The following is a 10,464-nucleotide window of genomic DNA, read 5'->3' on the forward strand; positions in this document are numbered from 1 at the left end:
ATGAAGTGGCTTGTGCTCCTCGACCTGGTGGCCTTCTCAGATTGCAGAGTCATGTAAGTATGGAGACTGTAAGCCACATCATCTTCCTTTCTGTGATTTTTCTTTTCATCTGATTATTCTTCTACTCATCATGTTTAGAACAGAATGGAATATTTCCCTGACAATCTTAAAGTTTAACCCTTACTTATTGATAAGTACCTTGTTATAGGAACTGTGGGACCCAAGGTTCTTGGTGTAGGTTTTCATAGTTGCCCAACTCTGGGGTCCAGTCATGTCATGATCTATTGAAATTGGAACTCCTTGCAATTGTTCAGTGCACAGTCAATGCAGATGTAGGTGTGGTCCTGTGGAATAGCACTTTTCTACCTTTTATTTGTCATGCCCTCTTTGTTCCCTCTCTACTTCAGTGTGTATATGTCTATGTCTGCATCTCAGTATCACTATCGTTTATCTCTCCATCCCTTTGGAAGTCTCTGTGTGTTTCTCTCTGTGGTGCTTTCTTTTAACTTTTCTCTTAATTTTCTACATTTCCTGAACTTGCTCCCTATCTCCTGGATTCTTCTTTCAACTCTCTCTTCTCTTTTAACTTGGACAAAGATTGGGAGAGCTACTTATACGTGTTTTATATCTGACAAGCAGTGTGACCACAGCCAATTCACAAACCTCTTGCATTTCAAATTCCTCCCTTGTAAAATAGGATAGGAATTCCCCTTCTACCTCCATCCCTGAGCTTCTATGAGAAGGATACAGTGGGGTGACAACAGCAATGCTAATGGCTGTCATTGTTGTGACTTCCTATTTATCAGGTACCTTATATCCACCACTTCACTTATCCCCAGGATATCCTATTTGGAGGGTTTGAATCATTACATTCCACCATTTTACCAAAGGGGAGACTGAGACCCCGCATTGTCATATGGCTTACCTAACATTACAGAAGAGAAGCTTTATTCAAACCTATGTCTTTGCCGTGGAATATGCATAAAATTCTTATAATAAGATGATTCATAAAAATGATTAGAAAATACACAGTGCCATTACACTGACAGCTAAATGGAGCATCTTCTTTGTTTTCTTTGTCAAATGTTCAGTGAAAGAATACCTCTAAGGCAAGTGAAGATCATGAGAAATACCTTAAGTGAAAAAAAAAAAAAAAAAACCACTTTCACTGAACAATTTCCTCAGGGAACATGCTTACAGACTGTCTCAGATTTCTTCTTGTGGCTCAAATATAACTATTCACCCCCAGAGGAACATCATGGATGTGAGGGTTTTGGGAGGATGTTGCTCCACAGCGCCCCCTGGTGCTCTAGCTTAACATTGGGGCCCATTTGGAGATGCCTCGTGGGATGTTGGGGCTGGGGCTCCTGCAAGAGGCAGAAACACTGGGCCAAAGGAACCCCACGCAGAGGAGAAGGCACTATCATCCTCAACTCTTGTCTTGGTGACTGGGCCCAGAAATTACCAGGTGGCAGGTAAACATCCATTTCTGTGTCAAAGATGTGTCATTAGTTTGAGGGAGATTGTTCCTTCTGAGCAGAAGGCAATGACGACCCGCTACAGTACTCTTGCCTGGAAATACCCCCAAAACAGAGAGGCCTGGTAGGCTGCAGTCCATGGGGTGGCTAAGAGTTGGACACGACTGAGCGACTTCACTTTCACTTTTCACTTTCCTGAATTGGAGAAGGAAATGGCAACCCACTCTAGTGTTCTTGCCTGGTGAATTCCAGGGATGGTGGAGCATGATGGGCTGCTGTCTATGGCGTTGCACAGAATCAGACACGACTGAAGCAACTTAGTAGCAGCAGCAGCAGCAGCTCCTTCTGAACTAAGGGAGTCAACTAATTATAGATGAAGAGTGAACCATCTCTTATCAGTAGGTAGAACCAACTGCAAAGCAATTGTGAATAACCAGGCAGAGTAATTCAGTTTGGACAGATGCAAGAACCACAGCAGTAAAAAGTTAATGAACCCGTATTCTGTGTAAGGCCATCAGAATCTAACACAGTGGTTACTGTTTTTAGATTAGAAAAAGGGCTTATTTTGTTTCAAGAATGCTCATGTCAGCCTGAGAGATAGGCAAAGTGTAAATACATGTCAAATGAAAGGGTCACTTGTGTGGTGTTCATTGAATGTGGTCTGAGTTTAGAGGGAGTGGCTGAGGTTGATCAAGAAAGGCCTCCTGGAGAAGGGGGTGCTAAGGCTGGGTTTGAAGAGACTACAGAGTTTCTCAAATGAAGGCACCAGGACTTCCCTGGGTGTCCAATGTTCCTGGAGGCCCAGTGATTATGCCTCTGCACTTACAATGCAGGAGGTACCACTTCAACACCTGGTCATAGAATCAATATCCTGCGTACAATGTAGCACAGGAAAAAAAATATCAAATGCAAGCACCTCTGTGATCAAAGGCTGTGAGCCTCACAGTGGTTGGAAAGTGATCTCAAGAGATATATGACACCCATAGGGACATATCAGTGTGGGAAGAGAGGGTAGCCAGTTCTGCACCAACCCACTCCCTCTTTCTCCCTGCAGATGCTCTATGTAGGTAACATCACCACTGGAACACCCCCTCAGGAATTCCAGGTTATCTTTGACACAGGCTCATCTGACTTGTGGGTGCCCTCCCTCTTTTGCCCCAGTCCAGCCTGTTATGAGAATAGACACCCTCTACCCAGACCATCCTTCACTTGCCCTGCCGCCCTGTTTCCACCCTTGGCACATGATGACACTCGTGTCTGCAGCTAGACAAGTTAGGTTCAGTCATTACAAGTCTTCCACCTTTTGGCCTACCCAAAAGACCTTCAGGATCGCCTATGGATCTGGGACCATGAAGGGATTTCTTGTTTATGACACCGTTCCGGTAACATGTAAAGAGAAGCTGAGTCAGGACTGGCGATGGAGTGACCCCTTCTTGTAAAATGGATGCAGGACCATCTGGAAGGACTCTTCCTAGCCTAAATCCCATAGACATTGCCCATCTTACCCACAGTATCCTGTCCCTGGGGAGGCAGTGCCGTGGTGACACATGAGCAAATGGATTAGCTAACCCAGATAGTGGCTTGAGGTGTGAACTTGCAGCTACTCTGCCCATGAGCAGATCAAGGTTCATTTTGCTGGGAGTGAGAAGAGGGGAAAAAATCACCCACTTTTATATTCACAGACTGTTCCAAGCACTTTCAGGTAATAATTGGTTTAATCCTGCATCTACCCCATACAGCAGGTGGTTAGCTCATGAGACATATGAAGAAACTGAGGTGCAGACAGCAAGGGTTGCTTGTGTCACACATGTGGTAGACGGTGGAGCTGGGTTGACTTTTTATGACTGAAGTTGCTAAAGGGTGTTAGGGACAGGATAAAACTGATCTGGGGACACTGGGGGCAGTCAAGGGCTTCAGGTATCCATAGTGGGAAACTGGAGGCCAGAGAAATTAAAGGGCCTGATAAATGAGTTATCACTCTACAGTGGCTTTGAGAGTCTAATAAAATGTATGGCCTGCCTCCCCAAAGTGCTTGTGTAGTTCCCCTCTCTCTCTTTCTCTCTCATACACACTCACACAAATACACACATATCCCCAAAAGTGAATTTCCCAGACTGTATTTTCATATATCCCTGCAAGCAAGATTGTGATTTGGCTTCTGTCTTCCTGGACAGAGGCAGAATCCACAGTGCCTTACAGAGAATTCAGTCCATTCCTGTCATTAGGTCATAATGATTCCAGAGAAGACGACCTTGCTCTCGACTCATTTTGTCCACAAGGGGGCACCCACAATGGGTCCTGGCCTGACTCTTGGTTGCCCCACCTAGACAGAAGCCACAAGGCCAGTTTGACGCACTCAGGTGGTGTTTTTCAGAAGGGCAGATGTTTTAAAATTCACAGCTTCTCACAAATGGAACCCAAATTCCCCTCCCAGGTTGGTCTAACCATCTGAGGTCCACCAAAGACACAGCCCAGCCTCATTTCTTCTCTGTGGATTTAATGGCAATAAAACCCCAGCCCAGTCCTAGTCCCACTTCATGTATCTGTTAAGTGGGAACATTCTTCTCTCCCACAGATTGGGGACCTTGTAAGTACTGACCCGCTGTTCAGTCTAAGTGTTGTGGAATACGGGTGTGAGGGTGCACCTTTTGATGGCATCTTGGGCTTGAACTACCCCAACATATCCCTCTTTGGAGCTATCCCCATCTTTGCCAACCTGAAGAATCAAGGTGCCATTTCTGAGCCTGTTTTTGCCTTCTACTTGAGCAAGTAAGTCTGAGATGGACAATCCCTTTCTCCAAATTAGCTGTAAGATGCTTTCAGTTGCACGAAAATTATAGAACACTTGATAAAGAAGAATCCTGAGAGATAATCTAAGCCAGGATAAATATAGCCCCAGGACTGTACCTGCCTTCACCCCTGGCTTGTATAAATAACCTTTTATTGGAACACAACCCTGTTCCTGGGCTCAAAACCAGTAATTTGATCTAGGGGGGTGAGTGAGGAGGAAGACTAATGGAAGGCAACAGGAAACAAATTGGAGGAAAAAGCAATATGATTTACTTATGAATTTGATCAGGAAGGAAGGAGAAGGATAGTGGATATCTTTCCTTCCTCATTAGCATTCCACTGGGAGCCCAGGACCAGCTACCAAATTTGCAGGAGCCAGTGAAACATGAATGTGTGGGACACAAAACAGACATGTGGGACCCCTTGTTCAGTAAATATTAGGCATTTAAAGACAGGGAGAACAGAGGTGGGGTCCCTTCTGAGTTGAGGCCCTTTGGACAGTAGAGGTCACAGGTCAACGGTGCCAGCTCTGGGTGACCTGAACCCATACCCTTAGAACTCCCATGCTTTAATTTTCCTGAAAAATGACAAGCTAGACAAGGAGAAAGCCATTATGCTTCAGCATCATGTCCTCTGAGTGTGTCTGAGCACTCAGGTTGCAGAAGGTAGGGCATCTTCAGAAGATAGAGTGGGTGGCACCCAGCCAGGTGACTCAGCTTCTAACCTCCTCTGTGCCACTCATTAGCCAGTAATAGACCTCAGTCTGGATCTCAATCGCTCCGAGATTCGATTTCTGCATCTGTATGTGGGGACCTTATTAGGGCCTGGATGGGTGGACCAGCACAGCTCTCAGACAGTGCCGTTGTTACTGTCCTCCAAGGATCCCCCCCCTCTCTTCTCCCTACACGTGCAGGGCGAAAGGTAGTGTGGTGATGTTTGGTGGGGTGGATAAATCCTACTGCCAGGGAGCACTCAACTGGGTACCATTGATCCACGCCAGAGACTGGAGTTACACATGGCCAGGTAAGCCTCTCCCTCTGAGGGTCAGCCCAAATAATGCTCCAGCTACTGTACATGGACACAGGCAGACACACACAAATACATTCTCAAACACACAGTCAAACAGACATATACACCACCCACAATGACACAGACAGACACACAGACACTTGGAAACACACAAGCAGATACATATAAACCTACACAAAGATACATAAAAACATGCATATCTAGTCAGAGACACACAAGCACTCACAGAGAAACATATAAACACACATACAAACACATACACAAACAAACACACAAGCAGATAGATATACAAACAACCAATGGGTTCATAATCCCTAGGCGTTCTGACCAGGGCTCTGACCAGGGTCCTAAAATGGTCCAGAGAGGTCTGTGTAGCTGGAAGAGGATTGCACCCACTGCCCTGTAAAGCATAGAGCATGGTTAGAGGACTCTACAGTGTGGTGAACAGAGGATCAGGGAGAATTTCTCCAGCCTGAACAGAGGTATAAGATGACCAACTGTCCGGGGCTACCTGAGACATAGGACGTTCTCAGTACAGATAAATGTCAGTTTAAAAACAAGGAAAATCCTGAGCAAATGGGGAGAACTGGTCCCCTAAGGGAGCAATTACTGAGCAGTGTAGAGAGATTTGCTGAAGTCTTAAGATGTGAAAGCAACTAATAAAAAAGACACCCTATGTTCATGGGCACACAGTGGGGCAGGGGCTATAACAGAGAATCAGGAAGCTGGGATCCAGGAATGACCCGAGGACAAGAGGCATAATTGATAGGATTCTGTGTGATACCCTCAGACAAAAGCTGACCTGTCCTTTGGAGTTTCTGTGGGCTAGTCATGTGTTTCCTGGCCAGGGTCTCAGCATCTGAGCTGGTTGTAGGAGCAGTGCTGGCAGACACCCTCTCCCAGAGGAGCCTGTCTATCCCACCACTGTGAGAATCTGCTCCCCTCGCAAACCTCCATCTTCAGTCTGCAACTGACCCGTTATTTGTTCCCCACACAATACAGCTCTCTGGATGTTTCTCATTCATTATTCACACTGTCTTCATTCACTCACTGAACAGAGAAGCCTTGAGCATACACGGTGTGCCAGGTACTTTAAGGAGGTAATGAGAATAAAACTCGCCCTCCCATCTAAGAAGGCAGATGAACAGGAAATGAGACACACATATAGTAAATTGTGACTTTGGTACATGCTAGAAATGAGGAAGTGTCTACAAAGAGACTGTCAAGAAAGGAGACTGATAAACACCAGGGGAAAGACTTCCCTGAAACCATGACAATTAAGCTGGAATCTGGAAGATAAGAAGAAATTTGCTAGTTAAAGGGGAGGGGGCTCCTCTAGGAAGGAAGCCCAGCTTGTGTCAAGGTGCAAAAGAGCCTGGTGTATTCAAGTACTGCATTCAAGAATGTCAAGGAAGGTGTCGTGTCGGGAGTAAAGGAAAAGAGGGCAAGAGACAAAGGGCTGTTTAGAAGACAGACAGGAAGGGGGCATCTCTGGGGAAACTCAGAATGACCTTGATGCCTGCTTAGTCACACTGTGTCTCAGCATCTCCATGAAAAGAAAGGTTATTGCTTGTTCTGGCTGCTGTTAGCCCTTTGTGGATACTGGGACATCAATGATCCTTGGCCCAAGAAGACTGGTCAATAACATCCAGAAACTCATCGGTGCCATGCCAAGGGGTTCCGAGGTGAAAGGTCATGCCCCAGGGTCACTCCCAGTCTCCACACACAAGAAGGATCTCCAGGGCCAACCTCTCTCCCTCTCTCTCTAATAGCACTACGTTTCATGTTTTGTGGTCAGTACCCTGCCCTCTATTATCTTCACGATCAATGGTATCAACTACCCAGTCCCAGCTCAAGCCTACATCGTCCATTTGAGGGGAGAACCCTGACGGGTGGTTCTCAATAGGATCTTGCAGGAATCCTTGGGCTGCTGCTGGGAGGAGGGTGCCCTTTGCAAGTCATTTCACACTATTATAGATGCTGCTGAGCCCAGGGGCTGGCCAGAGCCTCCCACAAGATGAACCGTTTAAGAGTAAAGGGCAGTCTGGGACACTGATCATCCTGAAATAAATGTGGAGACACCACGCCATGCTCGCATGGTGGGAGTCACAAGGAGAGGGGAACACTCAGGTCCTCAATGTTCAAAAAGCTTCAGTTCAATCTGAATTCTCAGAAGGATGAACACAGAAAGTCAGCTCCAGCGATCCTTGAAATAAGTCATGTGACAAGGAGAATGACTGGGGACACTCCCAGTGTGCTGTCCCACCATAGGGATTAACAGTCTCCCTTTCCTTCTCGCAGTTTTCCTGGTTTGGATGATAAATTACATGGTCACCTTAGTTGTCGGATGCATCTTCCCCTTACTCTGGCCGGGTGCCCCCTTTGTGAGTTGGGATACCCGACCCCTCTGTGGGGAGGCTGGATGTTAATGTGAATAAAGGGTGCAAGGTGACTGCTCAGCCCCGGCACAGGGTGGAGGCTTCATGTCAGCTCCCTGTGGGAGTTAGACCTGGCTGATGGGCTGAAAGAAGGCTTTGAGGAAGAGAGGGAATTTCAGGAATTCTAAAACTGTAAACTCATGGAGCCATGTGGAGGGTTGCTTGGTTTTAGGAAAAACTGCACTGGATTCCATGCAAATGACATCCCAAGGTGCTCTGTATTGGGGCACTGGGTAATTACTCGGGATGATGAGGGCTACAGACAGATGGTGGGGATGGGGAACCAGAGTACATTACCCACCCAAGCCTGGAGTGGCCAAAGAGGGTGAGTGCAGGCCGAAGGAGGTTTCCCAGAGTTCCTGAGTTAAGTTTTCAAGAACGTATTGTGGTCACACTGCTCTATTTAAGATGGATAACCAACAACGAGTTACTGTGTAGCACTGGGAATTCTGCTTAATTATATGACAACCTGGATGGGAGGGGTATGTTTGGGACCAGGATACATGGATATATATGGTTGAGTCCATTTACTGTCCACCTGAAACTAAGAATTTTGTTAATCAGCTATGCTCCAATACAAAATAAAGTTTTTAAATAAAGTATGGATTGTGGGGACACAGGAGGAGAACCAGCATTCTCTGCAGAGAAAACAAAGAGCAGGAGTCAGAAGGAAAGAAACAGGGAGAGAGGAGAACTTTGGACACTGTTTTTCTTTTGTAAAAAATTTATTCAGTTCAGTTCAGTTCAGTCACTCAGTCATGTCCGACTCTTGCAACCCCATGAATTGCAGCATGCCAGGCCTCCTTGTCCATCAGCATCTCCAGGAGTTCACTTAAACTCATGTCCATCGAGTTGGTGATGCCATCCAGGCATCTCATCCTCTGTCATCCCCTCTTCCTCCTGCCCCCAATCCCTCCCAGGATCAGAGTCTTTTCCAATGAGTCAACTCTTCGCATGCAGTGGCCAAAGTAGTGGAGTTTCAGCTTTAGCATCAGTCCTTCCAGAGAACACCCAGGGCTGATGTCCTTTAGAATAGACTGGTTGGATCTCCTTGCAGTCCAAGGGACTCTCAAGAGTCTTCTTCAACACCACAGTTCAAAAGCATCAATACTTCAGTGCTCAGCTTTCTTCACAGTCTAACTCTTACATTCATACGTGGCCAGTGGAAAAACCATAGCCTTGACTAGACGGACCTTTGTTGGCAAAATAATGTCTCTGCTTTTGAATATGCTATCTAGGTTGGTCATAACTTTCCTTCCTAGGAGTAAGTGTCTTTTAGTTTCAAGCCTGAAGTCACCATCTGCAGTGATTTTGGAGCCTGAAAAAATAAAGTCTGACACTGTTTCCCCATCTATTTCCCATGAGGTGATGGGACCAGATGCCATGATCTTCGTTTTTTGAATGTTGAGCTTTAAGCCAGCATTTTCACTCTCCTCTTTCACTTTCATCAAGAGGCTTTTTAGTTTCTCTTCACTTTCTGCCATTGAAGTGTGGCTAATCTTCAGTGTTGCACTAAGTTCTGCTGCACAGCAATGTGACTCAGTTATACACATACAGAAATACATATTCTTTTTCTTATTATTTTTCATGTGGTTTACCACTGGATATTTAATATATTTCCTTATTCTCGACAGTAGGACTTTGTTCTTTATCATTCCTCTGTATCCCCAACTCCCAGTCCTCCCCTCCGACACACCCTTCCTCATGGGAACCTCACGTCTTGGCCCTTTTTGGTTGTGGATAAACTCTCATATCCCCTGCTAATGCGAAAATCCCTTGATACTTATCAAAAGAGGGACATAAAACCAAGAATTGTGCTGGGTCTGGATATTTGTGGAAGTCGCAGGTAAGGGCTCAGGCTGACTGGTGTGTGTCTCTGACTCCTCCAGGATTCTAGAGGCCACTGCTATACCACCGTTAAAGAGAACACAGAGAGGACATCTAGAGAGACCTGGATCCTGGGTGACATCTTCCTGAAGTTGTATTTATCAGTCTTTGATCAAGGAAATGACAGGATTGACCTGGCACAGGCAGTATAAATGCTTGGAGTCATTCAGGAATCAGTAAGGCCACTCCGAGCAAGCACTAAATCACACTTAGGGTACTCCTGCCCAGGATGCTGGTGAACTGTATTTGGTGGTCTGCACACCCTATTCTCATTAAAGAATAAAAAGGGTTTCACTCATAATGGTGCTGAAACAAACAGGTGCCTCTGTTTGTGTCTGGGAGGTGTACAATGATGGGGAAGGATAGAGAACAAAATCTGAATCACAGTTGAGAGGAACCCACCTCCAACTGGGTTCAATAAAAAGGGAGACTCATTGAAATGATTCTGGGAATCCAGGACACAAGACTCAGAGCAAATGCAAAGGTCTATGTGACTGGACCCAAGAAATCAGAAGTCATCAGTTCTCTATTTCACACCCTCACTCTTTCCCTTCCTTCTTCTCTGATGGTCTTAGCCTGACAACTTTCTTCCTTAAGGCTTCTACACCTACTGAGGGAGTCCAAGTCACCTGCCCTAGGGTTTTATATCCTGAAGGCATCTCCAATAAGGAAAGAAAAGATTGAAGACATCAGAGTTCGAGGGTGTTCTCTGAACGAACCGCCTCAGATCACATGTACAGTCCTAGATTAGCCATCCTGGCAGGGCCATCAGGTCCTATGATTGACTTTACATTGTTGTATGGCCCTGACCCAGCAGCACACATGATTTTCAATTTCCTCCA

At 45.9% G+C, this 10,464-nt stretch overlaps 1 pseudogene; it reads left to right on the top strand.

Annotated features, from left to right (window-relative positions):
* LOC147342119 (pregnancy-associated glycoprotein 1-like) lies at positions 1–9,774 on the top strand (annotated as a pseudogene).
* Positions 9,775–10,464: the final 690 nt, after the last annotated feature.

The sequence above is a fragment of the Bos grunniens genome, chromosome 29, assembly GCF_055505025.1.
Source record: "Bos grunniens cultivar Pamir isolate PY7600 chromosome 29, Bosgru_T2T1.0, whole genome shotgun sequence".
Taxonomy (NCBI): Eukaryota; Metazoa; Chordata; class Mammalia; order Artiodactyla; family Bovidae; genus Bos; species Bos grunniens.